The sequence below is a fragment of the Muntiacus reevesi genome, chromosome 1, assembly GCF_963930625.1.
Source record: "Muntiacus reevesi chromosome 1, mMunRee1.1, whole genome shotgun sequence".
NCBI classification, from domain to species: domain Eukaryota; kingdom Metazoa; phylum Chordata; class Mammalia; order Artiodactyla; family Cervidae; genus Muntiacus; species Muntiacus reevesi.
Window position 1 is genome coordinate 71,556,402 of NC_089249.1, and position 15,119 is coordinate 71,571,520.

Here is a 15,119-nt window from a genome sequence, read left to right on the forward strand (position 1 = left end):
GGGAGTTCTCAGTTCACATACTGTTGAAGCCTTGCTTGGAGAATTTTGAGCATTACTCTGCTAGCATATGAAATGAGTGTAATTTTGTGGTAGTTGGAGCATTCTTTGGCATATATATAGCTGGTGAGAAGTTGCTATATTAACATAAGGAACCCAGTTTGGCACTCTGTGATGACCTAGAGGGATATTGGGGGGGGGGCGGGGAGGGAAGCTCAAGAAAGAGCTTCATTGGAAATTATACATATATATATGTATATATATGTATAATTATAGTTGATTCACATTGTTGTATGGCAGAAACCAACACATTATAAAGCAAATTTTCTCCAATTAAAAGATTAAAAAAAAAAATCCCACAAGGTGTATGGCTCAGCCAAAAACAAACAACTTCCCCAAACCCTACCTGTGATATAAATAAAGACAAAGACCTCTGTTAAAAAAAAGTATGTATATATATTAAAAAGTTTACCAATAACTGTAGCTTTAACATTTAAATGAATAAAAATTAAATAAAATTAAACATTTGGTTGTGCTTGCCACATTTTAGGTGGTCAGCAGACACCTGTGGCTGTGGTTAGAATATTGGACAGCCTAGAAGGAAAGGGTGAGATAATCCTTGGGGAAGCCTCTTGGACCATGCTTGTGTATGACCTTGAAAGCACATGCAGTCATCCTTTCACCTTATTTGTGAGTTATGGATAATTTTTATCAAGAGTTCTGAGGATATATAAATTATCTTGATTTTTAAAAACAGCTTTATTAAAATATAATCCACACACCATAAATGTATAGTTAAATAAATGTATAGATTAACTATACATAAATGTTAACATTTATGTATAGTTAAAATGTATAGTTGGATGATTTTTTAGTATATTCACAGAGTTTTGTCACCATTATCACAATCAAGTTTAGGACATTTTTATCACCCCCAAAGAAACCCCATACCTATTGCAGTCACACCCCTTTTCCCTAAACCCCCTCAGCCGTAAGTAGCCACTAATTTACTTTCTCTTTCTATAGATTTGACTATTCTTAATATTTCATATATATGGTTCATTTACTTTGTAGCATGTATCAATACTTAGTTCTTTTTTATCACCAAAAATATTCTATTTTATGAATTTACTATATTGTATTTATCCACTTGCCAGTTGATGGATTTTCAGGTTATTCCTCTGATTTTTTTTGTGTTGACTGAACTGTGGATATTGTCAGCCGTTATGGGGCTGCATTCAGCTGGGAATTTGGCAGGGGCTCCTTAGTTCTCCATGCCTCTCTCTCCACGTTGTATCTCACTCTCCATGAACCCTCTCTCTCCAACAGGATAGCTTGGACTTCCCTATCCATGGAGACTGAGGTTCAAGAGAGGGAGTGACACTTCTTAAGGGCTAGGCTACACCTACATGATTTCTGCCACATTCTACTGGTCACAGAGGTGACAATGTCAGATTTAGAGAGAGGAAAAATAGGCTACATCTTTTGATGGGAGGGATGATATGTGTGTAATTGATGGGTAAGGACTGTGGGTTATATCTTTGGATTCTATCTGCCACACCCGCATTTATCAGTCATTTTAAAATTAGGTGTGGCCATCTGACTTGTGGACAATAGGCTTTTGACAAAAATGACATATTTCATTTCCAGGCTAAAGCAAAGAAAAACCTGCAAGATACTCCAGATGTGTTATCTTTTCTGCAACTAAGAAGGCCTCATGGTGTAATTACTGTGACTTGCTCCATTATATTGCAATCCCCAGACCTGCAACTGACTTTGCATTAGCAAACAATAAACCTGTGTTGTGATAAGCCACTTAATTTGGAAGCTGTTTGCTAGGGGAACATAACGGAGCTCATTCTGATGAAAACATATTGCTTAGGTCCTTACCTCACTTCTAAACCCATTACTGCTGCTGCTGCTGCAGCTTTGACCTCATCTACTGAGCCTCCCTTCGTGCCATTGCTTCTGCGTCTCTGGATAAACTTGTTTAATATAGCTTGACTCTGGGATCTTCCACCCTTAGTGGTTGGTGTACCTGGCTTATTGGTCTTGGATTTCTCCCTTGGACCTGTTGTAGGGTCATAGCGAACAGAGAGATCTGCTTCAAAGTGAAAAATTGAAGGTCCTCATGGCCTCAGCTAGGCTTAACTGCAAAAAAACTGTAGGCAAAGGAGAGATGTCTAGAAATTTTTAATTTAAAGAGTGATTTGGGGGAAAAGACTTGAAGAATGATTTGCTCATAATAGCAGAGTATATGGCTCTGACTTTGTGACTGATAATAAAAAAAATACATATATTTGGTTTTCATCTCCATTTCTGGCACAGAGCTCTAAGACCCTTGGAGTTTCTTAAGTGATGAGAAGGATACAGATATCTTCTGTTATGCAAATATGGTGAAATTTGAGCCCCACCTAGGGATGGGGGCTGGTTGCTGGGAGAACAAACGCTGTGATTAGAGGGTTGGAACTTTCACTCCCACCTCTCTTGACCCTTAGGGAGGGGAGAGGGGTTGGAGGTTGAATCAACCAGTGATCAATGATTTAGTTCATAAAGCCTGTGTAATGAAGCCTCCAAAAACCCCCAAAGGACAGGGTTCAGAGCTTCTGGGTTGGTGACCATGTGTAGATTTGAGAGTAGCATTCTCAGAGAGGGCGTAGAAGTTCTGAGCCCTTCCCCCATACCTTGCTCTGTGTATTTCTTCTATCTGGCTCTTCTTGAGTTATATCCTTTCATAATAAACTGATCATCTAGTAAGTAAAATGTTTCTCTGAGTTCTGTAAGCTGTTCTAGCAAATTAATTGAACCCAAGGAAGGAGTCAGTGGAACCTCTCATCTATAGCCAGTAGGTCAGAAGCACAGATGGCAATCTGGACTTGCAACTGATGTCTGAAGTGGGCAGAGGGGGGGAAGTCTTGTCAGACTGAATCCTTAACCTCTCACTAGATAGCATCAGAATTGTGCTTAATTGTAGGATACCCAATTAGTGGTGCTTGGCAGTGTGGGGAAACCCTCTTCCCCCTACTAGAATTGGGTGCAGAACTCTTTCTTTTTTTGGTGCAAAATTCTTAACGGCAGAGTGAGGCTGAAGAAAGTGAGATCAGTTAGGGAAATGGTAGTGTAACTGTTACTGCCAAAGTCAGCAATTAAATTTACATTATATAATGTTTTATAGCTGAACTTAGATCATTTATTATTAATCATCATAATTCTATACGGTAGTCATTGTTGTATTTTTAGTTGGAATACCAAGGTTTGGGGATGCTGGTAATTTGCAGTTACTAATAGGCAAAGCCAGTACATTCATCAGTTCATTCATGCAATCTTCTTTAATACAAATCCCTTTTCAGAATCCTGGCACACACAAACAAGGATGATATTTGCATGACATTGCTGAGGGAGGTGCTCCTTAGCATTGCCAATAGAGGACATTCTGGTGGTGGGCATTATACCTAAAGTCTTTTGCTAAGATAATAACTGAGAATAGGGAAGCCATATAAATAATATTCAAATATAATTTTAATTGAAGTGAACATTTAAGTGGTTATGAAATATGGTTTTGGCTTTTGTATCACTATAAAAGATTTACAGCCCTCAGGATCTCCTGGGACACCTGTAACCTGTTTACACTCTACAAAGGTGCTAAGTTACAGGAGCTGGGAAACTCTGGGCAATGCACTGCCCTGTAAGCTGAGAACACAGGGATGAAGGATATAGAATGTTTACCCACAAGAATTATGTCTAACAGGCAGAACCCAACAAAATGATTATTACGATGTAGTTTAATAAATCTGATGACAGAAGTGTATCTAGGGTACAACCTAACTCAGGCTAAGGGAGTGGAGGTATACTAATCATTTCTTTTGTTTTGTTTTTCTTTTTTCACAGAAGGAAGTGTTGGGACTCAGGGCAGGCTGCCCCCAGATATGCCAAAATGGCATATTGATTATTTTGAATTGAAGATACTTAAGGAAAGGTCAATGCAAGAGGAATGCCCTGACCTTCCTCTCTGTCTCCTTGAAAGTAGAAAATAAATTTCCCATGTGAAAGGTAACCTCCTTGCACCTGGAGATATAAGGATACCCTTATCAACAGAGTTAGTGATATTGGGGCCAAGAAGTGTGTATAAACAAACTGCTACTTGAGTAATCTCTGTAGATTCTTCACTAGGTAAGCACCCAAAGCCTATGTTTGTCTTATCAATTCCTCACAAATATATTGTTTGTCTAAAAAGTCTAAAAAACTGCTTTATAGGTACCATTCCTGGGATCTCTGTGCACACAAATTTGTTTTTTTTTTTCCCTCTTGTTAATTTGTCTTGTGTGAATTTAATTACTAGACCAGCCAAAATAACTTGAGAAGGGTGAGGGAAAGTTTCTCCCTCCCCAACAGTAACATTTATTTGAAGCTTAACATGAAATTTTACAAATAAAATTTATATAAACACAAATCCACATTCAGTCATTAGACAGATAACAAATGACAAGTAAAAACAAAGAAAATCAATTGGTGACTATGAAACCACGTAACTCAAATTGGGACTTGAACCAAAGAGGCTGGGACTCAAATCCAGTCAAAACTCACAGTCTTCCTACTGAGATCATACACCTAGCTTCAGCATTTAATGAAGCTTAGTTTCTTGATGTCTCATTGCAGAAAGAATTCAGTGAGAAACAAAGTGACAGGTAAGAAGTGGTTTCATTTAGAGAGAAACATACTTTACAAGTGCTATCTCGGAAGGTAAGAGGCCCTGAAATATGGCATGGTTAGTATTATGGGCTGAGTAGTTTCATAAACTAATGAGTGGGAGAGTTATTTCAACACTTTTGAGGAAGGGGTCGGGATTTCCAGGAACTGGGCCACCACCCACCTTTTGACTTTTGATGGTTGACCTCAGAATGGTCATGGCACTGGTCAGTCAGCCAGTTCAGTCACTCAGTCATGTCCGACTCTTTGGAACCCCATGGACTGCAGCACACTAGGCTTAGCTGTCCATCACCAACTCATAGCTTGCTCAAACTCATATCGATCGAGTGGGTGATGCCATCCAACAATCTCACTCTCTGTCATCCCCTTCTCCTTCTGCCTTCAATCTTTCCCAGCATCAGGGTCTTTTCCAATGAGTCAACTCTTCACATCACAAAGTATTAGAGCTTCAGTTTCAGCATCAGTACTTCCAAGGAATATTCAGGACTGATTTTCTTTAGGATTGACTGATTTGATTTCCTTGCAGCCCAAGGGACTCTCAAGTCTTCTCCAAAACCACAGTTCAAAAGCATCAGTTCTTTGGCACTCAGCTTTCTTTATAGGCCCAACTCTCGCATCCATATATGACTACTGGAAAAACCATAGCTTTGACTAGACAGACCTTTGTCGGCAAAGTAACATCTCTGCTTTTTAATATGCTGTCTAGGTTTGTCATAGCTTTTCTTTCAAGGAGCAAGCATCTTTTAATTTTATGGCTGCAGTCACCATCTGCACTGATTTTGGAGCCCCCCCAAATAAAATTTCTCATTGTTTCCTTTATTTCCCTATCTATATACCATGAAGTAATGGGACCAGATGCCATGATCTTCATTTTTTCAATGTTGAGTTTAAGCCAACTTTTTCACTCTCTTCTTTCACTTTTACCAAGAGACTCTTTAGTTTCTCTTCACTTTCTGCCATGAGGGTGGTGTCATCTGTATATCTGCAGTTATTGACATTTCTCCCAGCAATCTTGATTCCAGCTTGTACTTCATCCAGCCTGGCATTTCGCATGATGTACTTTGCATATAAGTTAAATAAGTGAGGTGACAATATACAGCCTTGATGTACCTCTTATCCAGTTTGGAACTAGTCTATTGTTCCATGCCCAGTTCTAACTATTGCTTCCTGAGCTGCATACAGATTTCTCAGGAGCCAGGTCAGGTCGTCTGGTATTCCCATCTCTTGAAGAATTTTCCAGTTTGTTGTGATACACATAAAGGGTTTGGTGTAGTCAATAAAGCAGAAGTAGATGTTTTTCTGGAACTCTCTTGCTTTTTTGATCATCCAATGGATGTTGGCAATTTGATCTCTGGTTCCTCTGCCTTTCCTAAATCCAGCTTGTACATCTGGAAGTTCGTGGTTCATGTACTGTTGAAGCCTGGCTTGAAGAATTTTGAGCATTACTTTACCAGCATATGAGATGAGTGCAATTGTGCAGTAGCTTGAGCATTCTTTGGCATTGCCTTTCTTTGGGATTGGAATGAAAACTGACCTTTTCCAGTCCTGTGGCCACTGCTGAGTTTTCCAAATTTGCTGGCCAATTGAGTTGCAGCACTTTCACAGCATCATCTTTTAGGATTTGAAATAGCTCAGCTAGAATTCCACCACCTCCGCTAACTTTGTGATGCTTCCCAAGGTCCATTTGACTTCTCACTCCAGGAATATCTAGCTCTAGGTGAGTGATCAAACCATCATGGTTATCTGGGTCATTAAGATCTTTTTTGTATAGTTCTTCTGTGTATTCTTGCTACCTCTTCTTAATATCTTCTGCTTCTGTTAGGTCCATGTTGTTTCTGTCCTTTATTGAGCCCATCTTTGCAGGAAATGTTCCCCTGGTATCTCTAATTTTCTTGAAGAGATCTCTAGTCTTTTCCATTCTATTGTTTTCCTCTATTTCTTTGCATTGATCACTGAAGAAGGCTTTCTTATCTCTTCTTGCTATTCTTTGGAACTCTGCATTCAGATGGGTATATCTTTCCTTTTGTCCTTTGCCGTTCACTTCTCTTCTTTTCTCAGCTATTTGTAAGGCCTCCTCATACAACCATTTTGCCTTCTTGCATTCCTTTTTCTTGGGAATGGTTTTGATCACCGCCTCATGTACAGTGCTGTGAACCTCTGTCCATAGTTCTTCAGGTACTCTATCAGATCTATTCCCTTGAATCTATTCTCACTTCCACTGTATAATTGTAAGGGATTTAATTTAGGTTATACCTGAATGATCTAGTGGTTTTCCCTGGTAGGTATGTCATTTAGCTTGCTGATATGTTACAATGAACATATACTGAAGGCTCACAGCCTAGTTAGTGGAAGTCAACTTGTTTTCCATCTTGGACATGTTTGGTCCTAATCAGCTTATGTCATGTCCTCAGGCTATGTCACTCTTTTAAAGAATGTGCTTTGCCCCCTTCCCTCCTGTTTCAATTGTATGCAGTGGGACATAGTTTTGTCTTGTACAGTAGAAAATATTCTACAAAATAATCATTTTAAATCAACAGAAGATCAATCATTAATACCTTAGCACCTACTCTTGCTTTCTCCAATGCCCCCGACTAGTATGGCTGGAACTTGTTTTGGTGATTGTCTCCTGCTTGAGATGCATTGCCATAAGTGCTCTGTTTGCCAATATCTGCATATTCTAGTCCATATCCAGATTTCCCATAATTCTACACAATATCTTCATACCACCCATAGCCACTATAGTTTTGATCACCACTATAGGTACTAAATAAGGTTCTGAGACTCAGTTCCTCTATGTGTGTGTGTGTGTGTGTGTGTGTGTGTGTGTGTGTGTGTGTGTGTGTAGGTTTCCCCATACCAACAAGCAATATTTGGATGCCAGCAGAGTGTCTGAGCATTTGACTCAATTTTGACACTACCTGCCCAGAGATAGAATCAGATTCCACAGGTAAAGTGCTCAGTCCCACAAGCTGTAGTTGTTTGGTCACTAAGTCATGTCTGACTCTGTGACCCCATGGACTGCAGCAAGCCAGGCTTCCCTGTCCTTCACTATTTCCTGGAGTTTGCTAAGATTCATGTCCTTTGAGTAGGTGATACTATCTAACCATCTTATCCTCTGTCGCCCTCTTCTCCTTTTGCATTCAGTCTTTTCCAGCATCAGGGTGAGGGGCCACAAAAGGCAGAAACTGGGTCAATCAGGAGGCAGAGATAGTGAGGGGAAATCTTATGCAAGAGCCCTTATTGTGGTTTCCATAGGAAGAGGTAAAGCAGGACAAGCAGGTTTAGTATTGGCTAGTTTGAATAATTTCAGCAGGCTCTGGGGCACAGGAGCTGTCTCTAGTTGTCTGGTTCCTGATCCTTGGTGATTGGGGCAGGTTGATAGTGTCCTGGAATGTGAGACCCTAATAGACAGGAGACTGAGGGTACCAGCTCTGTATTGGTTGGTTTGCACATGACAGGAAAGTTCACAGGCAAGTTGTTTGCTACCCTTAGGAATTAGCTAACCCTGACAGGGATAGTTCCTCCAGGGTAAGCAAGGCCCCCAAGAAGTCAAAATATTAAAAAATTCAGGGAATGGGCCCTTCTGCCATCATTTTAAATTCAACTCCATAAAATGCATCATCATTGCTGCTGCCTGGACTCAGGCTGACCACCAGCACCCCCACCATGCAGCATGTAAATAAGTATGATGACCCAGAAGAATTTGCAGAGGGCTACAAGATCAACATCAGTAAGGATCAGCAGGGTGATAGTAAAATGTTTATTGGAGCCTTGAGTTGGTATATAAGCAAGAAGGACCTGACTGAATACTTATCTCACTTGGTAAGCTGTAGACTGCATAATCAAAACAGATCCAATTACTAGAAGATCAAGAGGACCTGGATTTGTGCTTTTCAGAGATGCTGCTAGTGTTAATAAGACTTTGGAAGTGAAAGAACACTAACTAGATGACAAGTTGATAGACCCCCCCCCCCCAAAAAAAAAAGTCAATGCTTTAAGAGGCAAGGAATCTCCTAAAAAGATTTTTGTGGGTAGTTGAGCCCACATACTTCTGAAGAACAAATTAAAGAATACTTTGGAGATTTTGGAAGGGTTGAAATATTGAACTCTCCATGATACAAAAATAAATGAAAAAATGAGGATTTTTAAGAAAAATCACATATACAGATGAAGAGCTAGTAAAGAAATTGTTAGAAAGTACATATCATCAAATTGGTTCTGTGATGAGTAAATTAAAAAAAAAAAAAGCACAACCCAAAGAGATGTACAAGCAGCAATAGCAACAGGAGGAAGGGAAGCTGCAGCTGGGGGACCAGGTGGTACTAGGATCATGGTGGACATCAGGGCCAAACCCAAAACCAAATATTATGATGAAAGATATGGAAGTTACAAGAGTGCCTATGATATTGTGATTTATAGAAAAATATACTTGATCATTCAGGTGATAATCAGAATATATGAGAAATATATATTTGGTCTTCATCCATAGTTCCTGTCTTACAGTTCTCTAAAGCCTTGGAGCCCATTGAGTGATAAGAGCACTGGGATAACATTTGGTCTCTTGTCCTCAGTTCCTGAAAATGCTTCAGGGAAAGCCAAAACAATCTTGTGGAAGCAAAAACAGAGCCAGAGGAATCAGGTTCCCTGACTTCAGACTATACTACAAAACTATAGTCATCAAAACAGTGTGGTCTGACTGGCACAAAAATAGAAATATAGATCAATGGAACAAGATCGAGAGCCCAGAACTAAACCCACGCACCCATGGTCAATTAATCTATGATGAAGGAGTCATGACGACACAATTTTGATAAGACAGTCTCTTCAACAAATGGTGGTGGGAAAACTGGACAGCAACATGGAAAAAAATCAAATTAGATCATTCTTTAATGCCATACAAAAAATAAGCTCAAAATGGATTAGAGACCTAGAGGTGAGACTGAGCACTATAAAACTCCTAGAGGAAAACATAGGCAGAGCACTCCTAACATAGATGGCAGCAGTATCTTTTTTGATCTATTTTCTAGAATAATGGAAATAAAAAACAAAAATAAATAAGTGGGAATTAATTAAGCCTAAAAGATTTGGCACAGCAAAGAAAACCATAAACAAAACAAAGACAACCTACAGACTTGGAGTAAATATTTACAAATGATGTGACTGATGAAGGATTAGTCTCCAAAATCTACTAACAGCTCATGAAGCTTAATATCATCAAAACAAACAGTCCAATCAAAAAATGGGCAGAAGACTAAAATAGGAAGTTTTCCAAAAAATACATACAGATGGCCAAGAGACACATGAAAAGATGTTCAACATTGCTAGTTATTAGAGAAATGCAAATCAAAACTACAATGAGATATCAACTCACACCAGTAAAATGGCTATCATCAAAAAATTTGCAAACATTAAGTGCTGAAGAGGGTGTGGAGAGAAGAGAACCCTCCTATACTGTTGGTGGGAATGTAAATTGGTATAGCTACTATGGAGAATAGTATGGAGGTTCCTTAAAAAAGCTAAAACTAGAGTTATCACATGCCTCTGCAATCCCACTCCTGGGTATGCATCTGGAGGAAAACATGGTCTGGAAGGATGCATGCACCCCAGTGTTCATTGCAATATGTTTACAGTAGCCAAGACATGGAAGAAACCTAAATGCCCATTGATAAAGGAATGGATAAGGAAGAAGTGGTACATGTATACAGTGGAATATTACCCAGCCATTAAAAAGAATGAAGTAATGCCATTTGCAACAACATGGATGTAACTAGAGATTGTGATATTGAGTGACAGAAGTAAGTCAGACAGAAGTAACTCGGACAAAGAAAAGTATGATATCCCATATCCCTTATATGTAGAATCTAAAAAGAAATGATACAAATACACTTATATACAAAAATAGAAACAGACTTTCAGACTTAAAGAACAAATTTATGGTTACTGGGGGGAAGGGTGGAGGGAAGGGATAGTTAGGGAGGTTTGGAGATCAGTATGTATAACCAACCTGACTGCTATTAACAAAGTACAATATGCTGAAGCTGAGGATGGAGACTGACTTCATTTTACTTCGTTTTAATGTAAGCAGACAGCTGGGTCATGGAAATGAGATACTGAGATTAAGAAATGACAACTGAGTCTCTTTATCATAGAAACTATATATATACATATAAACTATATATATATTTCTTTTTTGACTGCACTGGGTGGCTTGTGGGATCTTAGTTCCTTAACCAGAGATTGAACTCAGGCCCTCAGCTTGAAAGCTCAGAGTCCTCACCATTGGACAGGTAGGGAATTCCCTAGAAACTATATTTTATTCATCCTTTTTGTTATTTAGTTGCTAGGTTGTCCTACTGTTTTGTGACCCCATGGATCATAGCCCACCAGGCTCCTCTCTCCGTGGGATTTCCCAGGCAAGAATACTGGAGTGGGTTGCCATTTCTTTCTCCAAGGGATCTTCCCAACCCAGGGATCAAACCTGCATCTTCTGTGTCTCCTACATTGGCAGGTGGATTCTTTACCACTGAGCCACCATGAAAGCTCTTATTCATCTTATACCCTGGCATCTATTAGGACACCTTGTTCATAGAATATATATAGTAAATGCTCTTGTATAGAGCATGGCCTAGGGGGAGAGATATAAACTCCTGGGTTAGGAAAAACATCTAAACAGGCCAGTTTGCTTGCAAAAACTCAGCCTAGACAGGAGATGGTGCAGCAAAGAAGAGTTAGGCTTCCCTGTATAAGACAGCATTGGGAAGTTAGTAATTGATGTCGAAGGTTAGCGAGAGGTTATTATAGCTCTGGGAGCCAGAGGCAGGGTCACTCTTCTGAGGGGGAAATTCAGCAGTAGGAAGTTCCTTGTTTCAGGGATGCTGAGGAACATGAGAACAGAGATGTCTAATGTCCCATATTTATTTATTTTTGGGGCTGGCAGTAATTCCTCTCTATTATCCCAAAACCTTCAGTAGCAATCTCAACAACTGCCTTGGATTGGTGATGTTTTGCAGATAAAAGGGGAGGCTTCATATTTGGTCCTAAAGACAGTGTAAGGATGAAAACTGTGTGGGAGGAGAGATGTGAGAGAATTCAGCGAGAACAGGAAGTCAGAGCCAGAGGTAGCCATGAGGGGCCCTTGGGAATCCCTTGAAATCTCAGAGAGGGCATGGGGTTTTTCCAGAGTATGTAGAGCAGGAAGTTGAGTCAGCAAATTTTTTTGTTTTTTTTTGTCCAAGATCAGATTTGGACTTGGGGACATTCTGGCTAAAATGTGTTACATATTCATTTATTAAAGCATACATTTAATAGTTTTTATTGAACACCTACTACATGGCACACACAGAGAGTAGAATACTGAGTAAAAACAGATGTGGTCTCAGGTACCTTAGAGTGTTCTTCAACTCATGACTATACGGAGCTGTCAAAGGGATCTATCCAATGAGACTGTCTGAAATATCACCCTTGAGAGAGAACCATGGTTTGAGATTATTTGTAGACAATGAGTCATTAATGATGTGTTTGTAAACTGACCTAAGCCAAATTGGTTGTTCACAGTTGCTACCAAGTTCTTTTTGGTAGGTGTAAGTGATCTTGATGACTTGAGGTAGTGAAGGCTACGGGTCTGCTTTTCCACAGCCTCCCCTGCTGAACTGATAGACTACAAGGAAAGCAAATCTCAAACTGAAATCTACCATACTATTTATTATGGAAGAGGTGCAAACCAAATATACAACTTTGTTCTTTGGAGTTCAGTGAAGTGACAGCACTCTGCATTTAGGCACTTCAGGTTCACTGCAGCCACATATGACAATATTCTATTGCAGGACTAAGCATTCCTTTTAATTGGATCAGGATCAGACTCCTCCTTTAAATGGTAGAATGCGAGAGTCTTGGGCTGAAGGCATAGTGCCAATCATCAGGTCTGTACAGCATTTCTAGCCCTTCCTCTAAGAGGAACATCACTGATTACCATTTCTTTTTTTCCCCCAATTTTAAACTTTTTATTTTGTATTGGGGTGTAGCTGATTTACAATGTTGTGGTAGTTTCAGGTAAACAGTGAAGGGACTCAGCCATACATAGACATGTATACCCCTCTCCCAACCAGGCTGGCACATAAGCTTGAGTAGAGTTGCATGTGCTACACATTAGGTCCTTGTCGGTTTTCCATTTTGTATATAGCAATGTGTACATGTCCTTCCCAAACTCCCTAACTATCTCTTTAGCTGTCAGCAACCATAATTTCATTTTCTAAGTCTGATTCATCACCATTTCTTCGGTTAGGAACATCACCAAAGAAAAAAATGTTTATCATCTCTTATGCCAACTAAAGACTTTTCTTGGGTAGATTCAAGGGAAAGATAGTTCAAGCTCTAGTTAAAACCCTTGGGTAGTTCCAGAGTGGAGACTCCTCAGTATCTTTCAAGTAATAACCTATCACAACTTTTTTAACTGTCACAAAACATACATAACATAAAATATACCATTTTTAAGTATATTAAGTAGAACAGTGGTTACGAGGGACTGAAATTAGGAGGGAGAAATAGAGGTTATTGTTTAATGAGTACAGGATGGGATGATGGAAAAGTTCTGGAGATGAACAGTGGTGATGGCTGCACAACATTATGAATATATTTAATGTCATTGAACTATATACTGAAAGTGAAAGTGAAGTCTAACTCTGCGATCGCGTGGGCTGTAGTGTACCAGGCTCTGAAGCCTGGTAGGGACATAGACTGCCTCCGCCACAGGAGTTATGGCCCTATCAGAGACTTTTTTTGAGCCCCCTGTAGCTGGCGATCAGAAGGCTTTTTGGCCAGTCTTTCTCCGTAGCTCTGCCTGTTCAGGCACTAAGAGGTCTTCCTTGCGTGAGGTCCTTCTCTGTTGTTCCGCGTGTCAGGCACGTGGAGTGGTCCTCTGGCTGGGGTCCTACTCTGTAGATCGGCACATTAGTCACTTAAAGGAGCACCCAGGGTGGGTCCTACCCTAATTCAGTGCATCAAACATTTGGTGGTCCAGCCTGTCTGTTGCTCAGCTGCCGATGCTGGTGTGTGGTGAGGGAGAGGCCATGGTGGTGACTCCACCCCCTACGCGTGACTCAGCAGTATCCTTGCTTCCATGGCTGCCTGGCTTTCCCCCACAGGCATTTCCCACTACAGTCTCCTCCATCACATCCCCTCGATCAGTCTCTCCACAGTCAGCAGCAGCCCTCGCCCTGGGATTGCTCCACAATCCCTAAACTCCAGTTCCCAGATGCTGTGCCTTTCCAGGGGACCTGTGTCCCTGTCTGGGGTATGTATGGCTGCGGCAAGGACGGTCTGATTCTCATTCCATTTAGGTTGCCACATCAGCTGTTTCACTCTCAGCCTTAAACGTTTCTCCTTTGACTCAGATGTCCAGATGTGGGGATTGGACCCCTGCTTCAGTTCCCCTACCCGCCAAGGGCAGGTCCAGTCCTACTGACACTTCTGTTTTTCCCCCTAGTTCCTTCATCCTACTGAGTATTGCATGGTTCTATATATTCTTCTCCACTCGTCAGATAAGCATGTCCCCTCTGAGCTGGTGTTCTGTATGCACTTCTGTGTCTGAAGGTGTATTCCTGATGTTTCCATGGAGAGAGATGTACTCCATGTCCACCTACTCCTCTGCCATCATTTCCTCCATCACTTTAGTTTTTAGAAATATTTAATATTGCAGAATAGCTCTTTAAAATTAGTTCTGCTAAAATTTTGTCATATTGCCAGAGAAATGTCTTGAAATTTGAGTGTACACCACCATGATAATTTATAGTATGGGTAGGCATTGCTTTAAAAACTAAAGGACCAACTGGTGATCCCTGAAACAGGGACATTTTGGGCAGTGGTGGCATCCCCAGATCCTACTGTCGTCTGAGCCCTCTTCTCTCCTCTCAAGCCCACGAGCCATTAGACACAAAGCCATACCACTTCCAGCAGGAATGGCCCACCTCTGAAGGTGTGGGTGCCTCCTGGGAATTTTGCAATTCTCATAACACATCACAGAAATATTACTAATGAAAAAGATATTTAAGACAAAGGAACATAAAATTATTTTTTTTGCAATCAAGAGGGCTCAAGTGGAATAACCAGCCTTGGGAGGTAGAGAATTAACTCACAAGCAGAGGTCATATTCATTGATTTGATAATAATATACTGAGATTTTACCCAGACCAAGTCATGTGATAAATTCCAGAAGGAGGCAGGTAGATTTGGAAACAGAGGGAATAACATTAATGCTTTATTCTTGTCAAGATCAGGGGTTGACAAACCATTGCCCATGACCCGTTTTTTTATGGCCAGTGAGCTAAGCATGGGTTTACATATTTAAAGGTTGGGAATTCTCTGGTGGTCCAGTGGTTAGGACTCCAAGTTTTCACTGCCAAGGGCCTGGGTTGGGGAAC

General features: G+C 40.4%; 1 pseudogene; it reads left to right on the plus strand.

Moving 5' to 3' along the window:
• The first annotated feature begins 8,370 nt into the window (after positions 1-8,370).
• Positions 8,371-14,202, plus strand: LOC136171752 (heterogeneous nuclear ribonucleoprotein D-like pseudogene; annotated as a pseudogene).
• The last annotated feature ends 917 nt before the right edge of the window (positions 14,203-15,119 follow it).